The sequence below is a fragment of the Schistocerca piceifrons genome, chromosome 1, assembly GCF_021461385.2.
Source record: "Schistocerca piceifrons isolate TAMUIC-IGC-003096 chromosome 1, iqSchPice1.1, whole genome shotgun sequence".
Classification (NCBI taxonomy): domain Eukaryota; kingdom Metazoa; phylum Arthropoda; class Insecta; order Orthoptera; family Acrididae; genus Schistocerca; species Schistocerca piceifrons.
Window position 1 is genome coordinate 603,693,109 of NC_060138.1, and position 12,583 is coordinate 603,705,691.

The window sequence follows — 12,583 nt, forward strand, 5'->3', positions numbered from 1 at the left end:
GAAAAAGATATGATTAATCATAATAACAATGAAATTAAATATTTATTATTCTGTAAAATGAGAACAATAACAAAATCTCTACATATCATTGACCAAGCAATAATTTATTACGTCCGTACCAGACAATGGGTGACCAGGAAGGGAGAGAACAAAAGGTTGCGAGTCCTTGTTCATTTAAATTACGTAGATAATATAATTACAGAAATATTAATTTCGTTGTAATCACAGTGTCTTTTTTTATAGCGATAAAACGTCTAAACGCTACTGCAAGAAAACACCCAGTGACGAAATCCGCTATCACTTGGGGATAAACTTTATACAGCCCCCTAAATTTTTAATAGTTTGTCAAGTCTTTGTAAAAAGTTTTAAAAATTTACTTCGCTTCATTAACTTCTAGTACTTAGATTGTCCTTTTTTCATCATTTTTATTAGTTTGAGCTGAAGCCTGTTTTAGCTTTGCCAGGAGCGTAATTTGCTTTCCCATTCGGGTGCGATCCTGCCGAAACTTGGCGAAACGACAGGAAAGTCATAGGCATAAAGTTCCATTTTTCACATGCTATGTTTTCTCATGAAATTTTAAAAACATTACACATTGACAAAAGCAGATTATTTAGTGCAATTAATCAGGATGAACAAATTACATCGTTAGAAAAGAAAAACATTAAGGTAGGAATTAGCGATTTTGACAGTTACTCCTCCTTGTGATTTTAGTTTCAGTTTTGAAGTGTTCACATTAAATACTTAGGCATGATCGTATGAGTTTTGTTACAGAAATACGTGTGGTTTTTGAAACAGTTTACAATAATCACCAATTGAACTTATTCATTCTTACTCGACGGCTGGAAAGGCGACACATTGTAGGCGAAATCAGTCGTGCTGCTGCATTCGCCGTTGCTGTGGTGTAGAGAGGTCACGGTGTGCGCGCGATGTTGACAAAATCTGCATGCATGTGAGCCACGAAGATCTGCGGTGTCTGCGATGGAGCAAGAAGATTGTGGAGTTCTGGACCGGTTGTGCTCGACGGGATCCAGTCAGCTCAGGATACAGGGATTACATGAAACATTCTCAGACTGGGGCGGGTAACACAAGTTTTAATACACATTCCCTAAAAAGAATTTTGATTAGTACGTAGTTGTAATCACTTGCAACAGTAATTTACATCAGTGTGTTCGGTGATAGCTGCGTGTTACATAGTATACATTTTTGCGTTGTGACACAAAAGGTCTAATGTTAATGCACTTTACTGTCAGATGGCATCGACACCGTTACCGCACAAATACGTCCACGTTAGTTCCGGTTTCTGCACATTCATTAGTGCCCTGAGAATACCGTACATTACACATGTTTGCAAATTGTTTATCAAAGTTTTCATTTCTTAAGCGCTTAGCTTCGCGTCGGAGTGTAATAGTCAAACGTGACCTCACATTCATAAAGTTCCAGCGCTATAGTCTGTCCACAGTTAAGATGCGATACACACTATCTGAGTTTCAAGTAGCAACACTTCAGTGCTGTCATCTGGGTGAGTACACAAATTAAGTTCACTTGTCACTAAGGGGGTCGCGCATATTAATGAAAAGTGTTTGTATTTATTTCACCAATCGAAATTGTACTATCACGCGTATAACGTCTCATGATAACACATATTTCTCTCCGGTTTTGTATAAAGAATCCTCCCGTGAAATGCAAATTCACCTGCACTACTTCACCACTGACAGTTCTGTTTGCCATTGACAACTTATTACTCATCCCCTGTCGGTACTTGTCATATTACAAATGTGGTCAAAGAAAAATCCCACAGGTTATGTACTCTCTTGTAGGTACTAACTGTATGATTTACATAGTGTTTATGTTCTATAACTTTCTAACTATTTCCTCTTACAATTCTTCGCGACATTAATTTCGTTGTGTGGCAGTTTGCAGTAGTGAAGCCTAGCTTTACAGTGCTTTTCAGTATGTAATGTGACTTTAGTCATAACTACTTCAGCTAAGAACATCACTGGTCGTTTTTACCTCACACAAACTGGTGCGTACCGTTAAAATTAGTAGCGAGAATTAGTGCAGAATACGAATCTGTTAATGGCACAACGTTGTCGTTTCACTACTAACGAAGCATAACACGACAATCCTTCTTTCCACGAACAATACGAGACTGGAATAGAAGGGAGAACCAATAGAGGTACTCAAGGTACCCTCCGCCACACACCATCAGGTGGCTTGCGGAGTATGGATGTAGATGTAGAACTAAAATCTGAATAGTTTTATCACTTCACTTTAAAAACACGACCCACAGTAGCTTGCTGTTTATGTTTGCAAGCTACATGCTAGGCATAAACAGAAAATTATTTTATACTACAAATTATTGCGTCTGTACAAAACTTAAAATCTACTGATAGGAAAACTTTATCACCTTTACGGCTTCTGCCTTACTTTCTTTACTTAGAATTGGATTGCAAAAGAAATGGAATAATTGCATCCATGAAAATGCTGCTACGATTACATCAAAGTAAGTTTCTTGTTACTTTTCTCTTCATAATATTAATGAAATTACTTTACTTGAAAGATTGTTCCTGAACTTCTATTACTAATGTGAAACATCGTTGTTCAGTGAAAGGTTTACTTAAGATCTAGTTATGTACATGGAGAAAATAAATTTGTCTTAAGATACTATGTACACTGTGAAATGTCTTACATACTAACACATTTACAAATTCTCATAATATTTACATAGGTCTATCCACTCTAGGAAATGTTTACTCAGCAAAATATTTCTTTATATCCTGGTTTAACCACTGCAAGTAGTGGACTACTGTATGGTGACATGGATTGTTCTATAATATCTCATTCTAACATGTGACGGATTTCATTTGGTACAGCTTCTCTGATGGCCGACTGGACAGAACAGGTAGAATGGCAGAATGTTTCGTGAGGCTTTACTAGCGTTGTACACACATATGCTTTAATTACACCCGAATTTTCGTCAAAAACAGATATATATATATTTGTTTAAAAGATCAATGCGTTCGTTTTGTTGTACCGTGCTTAAATAAACTGATTCATAAACTTCGGTTTGTATTTCTAGTCTGCAAGACTGTACATCAAATTGTTGTTGACTGGGCTGTTTGATCTGGCAACATAGAAAATTGACTGTCACATAAAATTACTGCATCTCTATCTTATAAGAAATCTACTCCCCATACGTAGCTCACCGATAAACCTTCTAAAACCAGGAACGTGCTCCCCATAGCTCCATTACCTGCCACAATTAATATATGAAACTGCATACGTACTCCCTTTGACTTATTTCCAAACGCACCAGTGAGCCTACAATTGTGTACCGGCAGCATATGTGGCGTCTCAATTTCACAAATCTTATTATAGAATTCTAAAGCCATACAATTTGTAGCCGCGCCCGTGTCAACAGTAACTGTGGTTGATATTCCGCCTACTATTGCGTGAAATGAAGCTTGGATTGTTTCCTTTTCTGTTAGTTTACAACAAATGGTTTTCTTCGGAAAGTTCATCACCCATATTTTTGCCCTTATTATACCTTATTAAATATACGCTCTCACATTTGCCCTCCCCGTCGCATTTAGTTCAACGCCTCTGAAGTGCTGGGCGTAGTGTTGCCCACTACTTTTATAATTCTTACTGGTGGCTGTTACCTCCTGTTTTATCCAGAACTATTGTGTTTAGCGGCACTGTTCGGTGGTGCGGAAGCGCCACCTTATGGTGTATTGGTTCTTGTTTTAGGATGCCAATTACTGTTTGACTGCTGTGGTAGTGGTTGCCAGCGGTTTGGCTGATTATTGTTATTACTAGTGCAAATACTGTACCTTGGATGATACCCGTTGTCTTGCCTACGCCTCTTATTAAACGGAGGAGAATTTCCTCCACCCCTTTGCCCTAGGTTATTATTACCATTGTAAGACTGAGGCGAACTATTCCCATTTTTATTACCATTACCTTTCTTATTGTGGTATTGGTAACAGTGATTACTGTTATTCGATACTTGAGCATTACTGCCCCCGTTCAATTTCGCTTCTTCATGCAACTGGTCAACAGAATCATGCGTTGACATGAAAAGTTCTACGTCTGAATCTGGTACATGAAGTAGTTTTTCTTTTATTGAGATTAGTAACTTTGATTTTAATTGCCATATGACTTCTTGTTTGGGCATTGACTGATCCCAATATTTCGTCCTATTTATATACTTGTCGAAATATTTACGCTGTGTACCTTCTTTTCTATTGTGTATCTCGGGATTATACACCTCACGCCTTAAACGTTCTTGTGTTTTTGCTGACCAATACTTATTTAGAAAAGCTTTCTCGAATTCCTCATAAGTATGGCAATAATCTATTACTTCACTCTCCCACAAGGCTCCATCACCTCGAATATTGGTAGTGACAAACTGTATTTTCTGTTTATCGTCCATGACTTTGGTGGTATACCACGGAACCTTTTGATACAAATGGCGGTGCATGTTATTTTGCGATCCGGTGTAAAACTTTGGAATTGCCTGTATTTTAGTAAACTCTCTTCCGCAAGTATGTTGGAAAGAGAACTGCCTGCCCCCTGTTCACAAGCTACCTGAAAGTGTTGCGGACTGGGCATTGTTGACGAACAGCTGATTGGTGTTGCTACTCGAGATGTCACAGTCTGCGTCTCTGGCAACTTATTGGTGCGTAAATCACACTCGCTTGCTGCGTTTTTTATCGCTGCAGCTCCCTTTTTAACGTGTCTACTTCTTGTGTAAGTGTCTGTTTCCATTCGGAAACCTGTTCGGTGTTTTCACCTAACATGTTTGCTGCAGACAAATCTTCGTTTGTCGCTTCCTTTACGGTTACAGGCAATCTTGAAATTGGTTGTCTTTCATGTTCAACCAGCATATAAAGTCAAGAGTAAACTGATTGCCTTTCTCTACAAACTTCGCTTGTACATATTTCTACTGTTCGATAGCGAGTGCCTGCACCTGTGTAGCTATTTGCTGCATAGAATTTTCTGATGTACTTTGTGCTGCATTAACTTGCACGACCTGCTTCGGTACACCATTGACAGTTTCGGGCAAGTGCTTATACGTTTATCGCATTTCTTTAAATTCATAACTAATATCTTTGAAGTTAGTGTCAGTTTTACTGAATTTTCTATCAAGGTTGTCACGAATTTGTGTGACAACATTTTCTTGACTCTGATGGGCTATGGCATTCAAATTTTCGTTTACTAATGTGGTTATATTATTTTGAATTTTAGTGACCGCAGTTTGGAGTTTTCTGTTAAAACTGTCAGTCACATTTTGAAGTTTTGCGTCTAAACTAACAGCCATACTAGTTTTAATTTCAGTGGCTGCTGTTTGCAGTTTTGCATCTAAATTGTAAGTCACATTTTGTAGTTTTCCCTCTAAGTTGTCAGTCACATTTTGTAGTTTTGCTTATAAACTGTCTGTCACATTTTTCTGAACTTCTATGAAGTGTGCATTTTTTTCAGGAGCAGCGTGAAGTAAACTAAGCACCTGTTCTCTGAAAAATGAGAACAGTTCAACGAAATTAGTAGACAATGATTCACTCTGGGTGGATTCTTCAGTATGTCCGGCCGTAGGTGCATTTTCACCCGACGATAATTCATTATTTTGAGTTTCGTGACTCGCTATATTTTGCTCGTCACTGTCTACGTCTGACTCTACTCCGGGTGTTGTAGCCATTTTAATGTTTCTACCGACTTTGCCATGAATTAAAAAAAAAATACACCTCACAGAATTAAATAAGATCGTCCGTTAATTCTCCTCATGTAACACAAGTCAAATGTTATTTAATAATAATTACTGTTAATGCGTTGCGGTTTATGATGAAACAATCTAGCGACGATTCTCAGGCGTTCTAGAAAGCGGCCATCTAGCCGACATTACGTTGTGCAAAATAATTCACCAAAAAAATTTGCAAGCTATTGTGAGCAACTTTTTTTCTTTTTTTTGACACTTCTTACTGACTTTTACACACCAAGGCAAAGGAAAACAGTAATGTCCTCCTTACTTCCTTTCTTACTGCGTTTGAGGAACGTCTCTAGTCGTGGTTTTTTCTTTTAAGGATCGTGCTCCACGTCTCGTATTACCCAGCTTGTTGAAATTGTCACGTATCTCGTTACAGTGGTTTTCCATGTAACAGAAATACACACACACACACACACACACACACACACACACACACACATATATATATATATATATATATATATATATATATATATATATATATATATATATATATAGTAAGGGAGACATTTCGAATGGTGGCTTTTCCTATTATTATTTTTTATTATTATTTAATTTTATATCATTCTGGCTTTTAAAATGTTTGAGCTCCAGTGCAAATCTGCGTCAAATTAAAATTATCTTTGGCTAATTGAATCTTCACTTCACAAAAATTACATACTTGAAAAATCATGCAAAATATTTTTTAAATATTGAAATTGGAATGTAAATACCATCATCATGATTCATACTTTTTTTAGTTAGGCTCCTCTAACGGGACTGTCTGTTGGTGAATACAATCTTGTGACATGATTTACGTCTCAAAGCTATCAGACTTTTTTTGTGAAAAATGTAACTTTAGATGCAGGTTCTATTCTGAAAGCAAACCAAACGTATTACACTGACTGGTGCCATTAACATGCGATCATACACTAACAGACATCCCCACACAAGGTAAGAAACATTTAACTATCAAGTTCATGAAAAAAGCTCAGGAAAAATGTATGATTAGTTGTAATAACAATCACAGTAAAATTAAATAGTTATTATTATGCAAAATGAGCACAATTAACAAAATCTCTACATAACATTGACCAAGCAATTATTTATTATGTCCATACCAGACAATGGGTGACCAGGAAGAGAGAGAACAAAGGGTTGCGAGTCTTTGTTCACTTAAATTACATAGATAATATAATTACAGAAATATTAATTTCGTTGTAATCGCAGTGTCTTCTGCTATAGCAATAAAATCGCCTCAGCGCTAAGACAATCAGAGAGATGAAGTCAAAAAAACTCTTGTGGGGTTGATAATATTTCAGCTAAGCTATTTAAGCACTGTGATGGCTATATAAAAGAAGTTTTGTGTCACATTTTAATGTATGCTTTAATGTAATCTTAGAAGAAAGATTAAGAAAAGGCAAATCTACGTTTCTAGCATTTGTAGACTTAGAGAAAGCTTTTGACAACGTTAACTGGAATACTCTCTTTCAAATTCTGAAGGTGGCAGGGGTAAAATACAGGGAGCGAAAGGCTATTTACAATTTGTACAGAAACCAGATGGCAGTTATAAGAGTCGAAGGGCATGAAAGGGAAGCAGTGGTTGGGAAAGGAGTGAGACAGGGTTGTAGCCTCTCCCCGATGTTATTCAATCTGTATATTGAGCAAGCAGTAAAGGAAACAAAAGAAAAATTCGGAGTAGGTATTAAAATTCATGGAGAAGAAGTAAAAACTTTGAGGTTCGCTGATGACATTGTAATTCTGTCAGAGACAGCAAAGGACTTGGAAGAGCAGTTGAATGGAATGGACAGTGTCTTGAAAGGAGGATATAAGATGAACATCAACAAAAGTAAAACGAGGATAATGGAATGTAGTCAAATTAAATCGGGTGATGCTGAGGGAATTAGATTAGGAAACGAGACACTTAAAGTAGTAAAGGAGTTTTGCTATTTAGGGAGTAAAATAACTGATGATGGTCGAAGTAGAGAGGATATAAAATGTAGACTGGCAATGGCAAGGAAATCGTTTCTGAAGAAGAGAAATTTGTTAACGTCGCGTATAGATTTAAGTGTCAGGAAGTCGTTTCTGAAAGTATTTGTATGGAGTGTAGCCATGTATGGAAGTGAAACATGGACGATAACTAGTTTGGACAAGAAGAAAATAGAAGCTTTCGAAATGTGGTGCTACAGAAGAATGCTGAAGATAAGGTGGGTAGATCACGTAACTAATGAGGAGGTATTGAATAGGATTGGGGAGAAGAGAAGTTTGTGGCACAACTTGACTAGAAGAAGGGATCGGTTGGTAGGACATGTTTTGAGGCATCAAGGGATCACAAATTTAGCATTGGAGGGCAGCGTGGAGGGTAAAAATCGTAGAGGGAGACCAAGAGATGAATACACTAAGCAGATTCAGAAGGATGTAGGTTGCAGTAGGTACTGGGAGATGAAGAAGCTTGCACAGGATAGAGTAGCGTGGAGAGCTGCATCAAACCAGTCTCAGGACTGAAGACCTCAACAACAACAACAATTAATGTATGCCAAAAGCAAGGTATTGTTCCACTTAGAATAAAATATGCCTGTGTGAAACCACTTTTCAAGAAAGGTGAAAAATCTGTTGTAACAAACTACCATTCAATATCCCTGCTAACAAGGTTTTCACAGGTCCTTGAAAAACTGGTATACAGGAGAATTCTTAATCACCTGAAAAGCCATTAAATTCTCAGCCAATGTCAGTTTGGTTTCCTGCAAGGCCTGTCAATTGATGATGCTGTTTTCTCTTTCACTGATCAAATTCTCGAACCTCTTAACAGAAAATTGGCACCACTTGGAATCCTATCCAAAGTTTTGACTGTGATATTCTGCTAAATAAATCAGGCTACTATAGGTTAAGTGCAATAATGGGGACAGGGATTAAATCCTACCACAAAGATGGGAAACAAGAGGTAATAATTACTGACGGTAATAGAATCCCAGCTTTAACGAAATGGGGCACAGTCAACACTGGAGTGCCTCAAGGCTCGGTATTGGGACGCTTACTGCTTCTTACATTTATAAATGACCTCCCACACTACATCATGTCAGTAGCAAGATCACCCTATTCACTGACGATACTTCTCTCCTAGTTGTTAAAGAAATAGGGAAGAACTGGGAAACATCTGTGAACAGTGCACTTGATGACATTCTGAAATGGTTTAACTGTAATGGACTATCTCTGAATATCAAATCAACTCATTATGTACAGTTTCATATGGCACATAAATAACTGGAGGATAATGTAATGGACAGCAAATAAAGCACATCTACTCAGGGTGGGTGTGTGCATAGATTGCGAACTAAATTGGTCCTACCATATCCTAGATCTACAAAAAAGTCTATATTCTGCAACATTTGCCTTACACATATTTGCATAAACCACACATAAGGCGGCCATAAGGGTTGCTTACTTCAGATATTTCCATGTACTTTTCTCTTACAGAATCATCTTTCGGGACAACCAGCTCTTGGCAAAAACAGTTTTTATTGCTGAGAACTATGCACATCATTAGTGGTGTGAAACCAAGGCACTCATGCAGGAATCTGTTTAGGAAACCACAATATTCACAATGATATCTCAGTACATTTACTCCCTTGTGTGTTTCATTAATAAAAACGACTCTCTCTTCAAAACCAATAGTGAATATCATGGTCACAACACAAGGTGAAAAGAGGACTTTCATAGTTACGAGTCTAGCTATACCTTTGTACAGAAAGGAGCTCTACCCACTATCATCAAAAGTCTTGCATCTGAAAAACGAAAGCTCAAGAGCAAACTCAAGGAATACATTATATGAAAGTCATTCTATTCAGTTAATGAATTTTTTAGTGCATAGGGGCCAGTTTTTACTATACAACTGAGCTAGCCATTCAGTGTAAGAATAAATGTAAACTATTTGTTGCTGTAGTGTTATATTGTCCCTAAAATACTTTGATATTGTTAATCTGAATGTGTATACATAAGTGTTAATTCTGATGTACATAATGTTTTTATTTCTTCTAGGGTTCCATGTTGTTACAACGAGTCTTATCATGAATTAACCATATTGTGTGATGCTGTATTGTTAAGACTGTAAAAATACTGATTCATTCCATATTTTTGACACTCCTTAGCTATCAGGATCAACGGAAATCACAATAAAATAAAATACTGCTCTCGCTGTCAGAATATGTTGTAATTCCATCTGAAAAGGTGCTGTTTACTTCATTAATCAAAATTATTTGCACAATGCATGGCTAAAGACACTTTAATAATGTACATTTGCGTTTGTAATGGTAAAGGGTGCACTGTTAATACTATTTTTCACTTGTGAGTGAAACCAATACTCGTACACATGAAATAGCTCTCCAGAACAGGGACAACAGGAAAGTATTTAACTTTTAAAGTAAACTGAATTTTTGTTTCTGTTTATATTGTTCAAAGTTACTAAAACATGATTCTATAACCTGATACAACAGTATCATTATACAGTGTTGAAATCTTGCCTTTAATGGTTAAAAACGCTGAATTTTATGCTCAGATTAAAGGAGCGCGAATTATGTTGCTCACGTTCTTCTTCTGTGGATACACCATTATGTGCAATTATTATTCCACCAGCTGTATGTGACATAAAATATCCATCCGAGGCTACCAATTACAGTTTATACAATGGATCATCTACATTTTATTTACTCCAAAATTCTTCTCGCCTCACACCTTACATGACCACACGACACTGCTAAGTTCCAACACACCGTATACGACTGACTGCTAAGCTTTCCAGCACGTGCGAAAATTTGCAGCGTGCTTCCACGTAATTAGTGGTTTCCCTGTACCAAAGATACAGTGGTTTTAATCTTAATAAGGGAGTGAGTGTACTAATGTTTGACAATCATATCTTTATTGACATATTCTCTGAATATTTCTACTGATATGAATTTAATCCCATGGTGCACAATTTTCACTGCCGTGTACAGCTTTTAATGGTCATGTCTATGGCCTTTTTAATCAGTTATGAGGCTTTAAATGCATGCAGGACATAATACCCGTACGGAGTGCGCACTGGAGTAGATTCTGTGCATTTACACTCTCAGGCCTGATTGAAAATGCCAAAAGAGTGACCATTAACAGCTATCCACTGTAATGGACAGTATCTTCCACAGGGTTAAGTGATAGAAAACGAAGTACGAAATAATGTTCCAGTATTTATAAAGCTTAGAAAATTCCATAAACAGATTTAACAAAAACTTTGGTAGTAAAACATACGACAAACTAAATACAAACATGTGTATATGTAGTTAATGTAGTTTAGGCTGCACAACATTCGAAATTATGAAAAAAGTAGAAGCTGTATCTAAAGCCAGATAATATGCTGTACCATCTGTACAAGAGAGGAAACTGAGAATCGAAATTCAAGAACGATGTATCGAATTAAAAAGAGCGCAGGGTAGCGATGCAGTTCTTCGGCAGTATTTCCTCGCCACTAATTTTAAATCAGTATATTGATGAAGCAATGGCAGAAATTAAACAAACGTTGAAGAGTAGGATTAAAACAAGTTGAGAGAGTATCAATGATAAGATGAGAGTAAACCCAAGAAAGACGAAAGTAACGAGCAGTAGCGATAAATTAAGAACAAAAGCTGGGGACCTTGAAGTAGACAAAGTATTAGCTATGGTAGTGAATTGTGAACTGTGGGAAAATCGGAAAAGAGGAGAATCGAAACGTTTGAGATGAGTTGCTACAGAATGAAATTGAAAAGTAGGTGGACTGATAAGATAAGAAATAAAGAGGTTCTCCTCGGAATTGTCGAGAAAAGCGATGTATGAAAAATATTAACAACCAGAGGAGAGATGATAATGCGATATCTGTTAAGACATCCGGGATAACTTCCATGGTACTAGCGGGAACTGTAGATGGTAAAAACTGTAGCGCAGAAAAGAGATTTGAACATATCGGACAAATAATTGAGGACTTTGGGGTAAAGTGATAATCTGATGTGAAGAGGTTGGCGTAAAACAAGACCATCACGCAAAATAACATCATTATTAATATTTTGCAGTACACATTATAAACTGCATTCTCTTTTCACCACTCATGTTTTCGATGCAGAAAAAGCAGCCTTGGCTGCACAAGACAGATTTATTTAATTTTCACATGTGACGCGTTTCGCCTGTTCTACGCATCATCAGACAATTTGGGGAAACTATAAATTGGTGTAAGTATAAATAGCTACTAAAGATAATAATAAATTAATTAAGCAATTAAAAATTACAGAAGGAAGACAAATATCGATTGGGTTATGGAGCACAGGGCCACATTTGCTTTTGAGGGGGTGGTGAGGAGTATAAATTACAACTCATAAAATATTGCACCATGACAGCTCACCGATAAAAACTCTTGCTGATCGTGACCGAGGCGTCGAACGTAATTAAAAGTCCCATAGAAACGGGAGGTAACAGCCAGATAGCCACAGTTGATGCTTCATTACATCACCGATAAAATTCTTCCTACTCGTATCCGAGGCGTCAAACGTGATTAAGAGTCCCAAAGAACTGGGAGGAAACAGCGACACAGCCACTGTGGGTGCTTCTTTTTATCACCTAGAAGCAAGGTAATGACAGTGGGAAAAAGAAAGCTACGAAGTCGGGCAAGGTACCTAGCTTAGACAAACAGGCAAATTCAGTGAGCAAAAAAAGGCTACGAGTGCAAAACAGACCCTTATAACGGCTAGGCTAATGCAAATTTGGCAAATGAATTGGCACTAATAATAATATAAAAACTGCAAAAACATTTTTTAGTAAAATACAAACCTATAAGCAACACTAAAC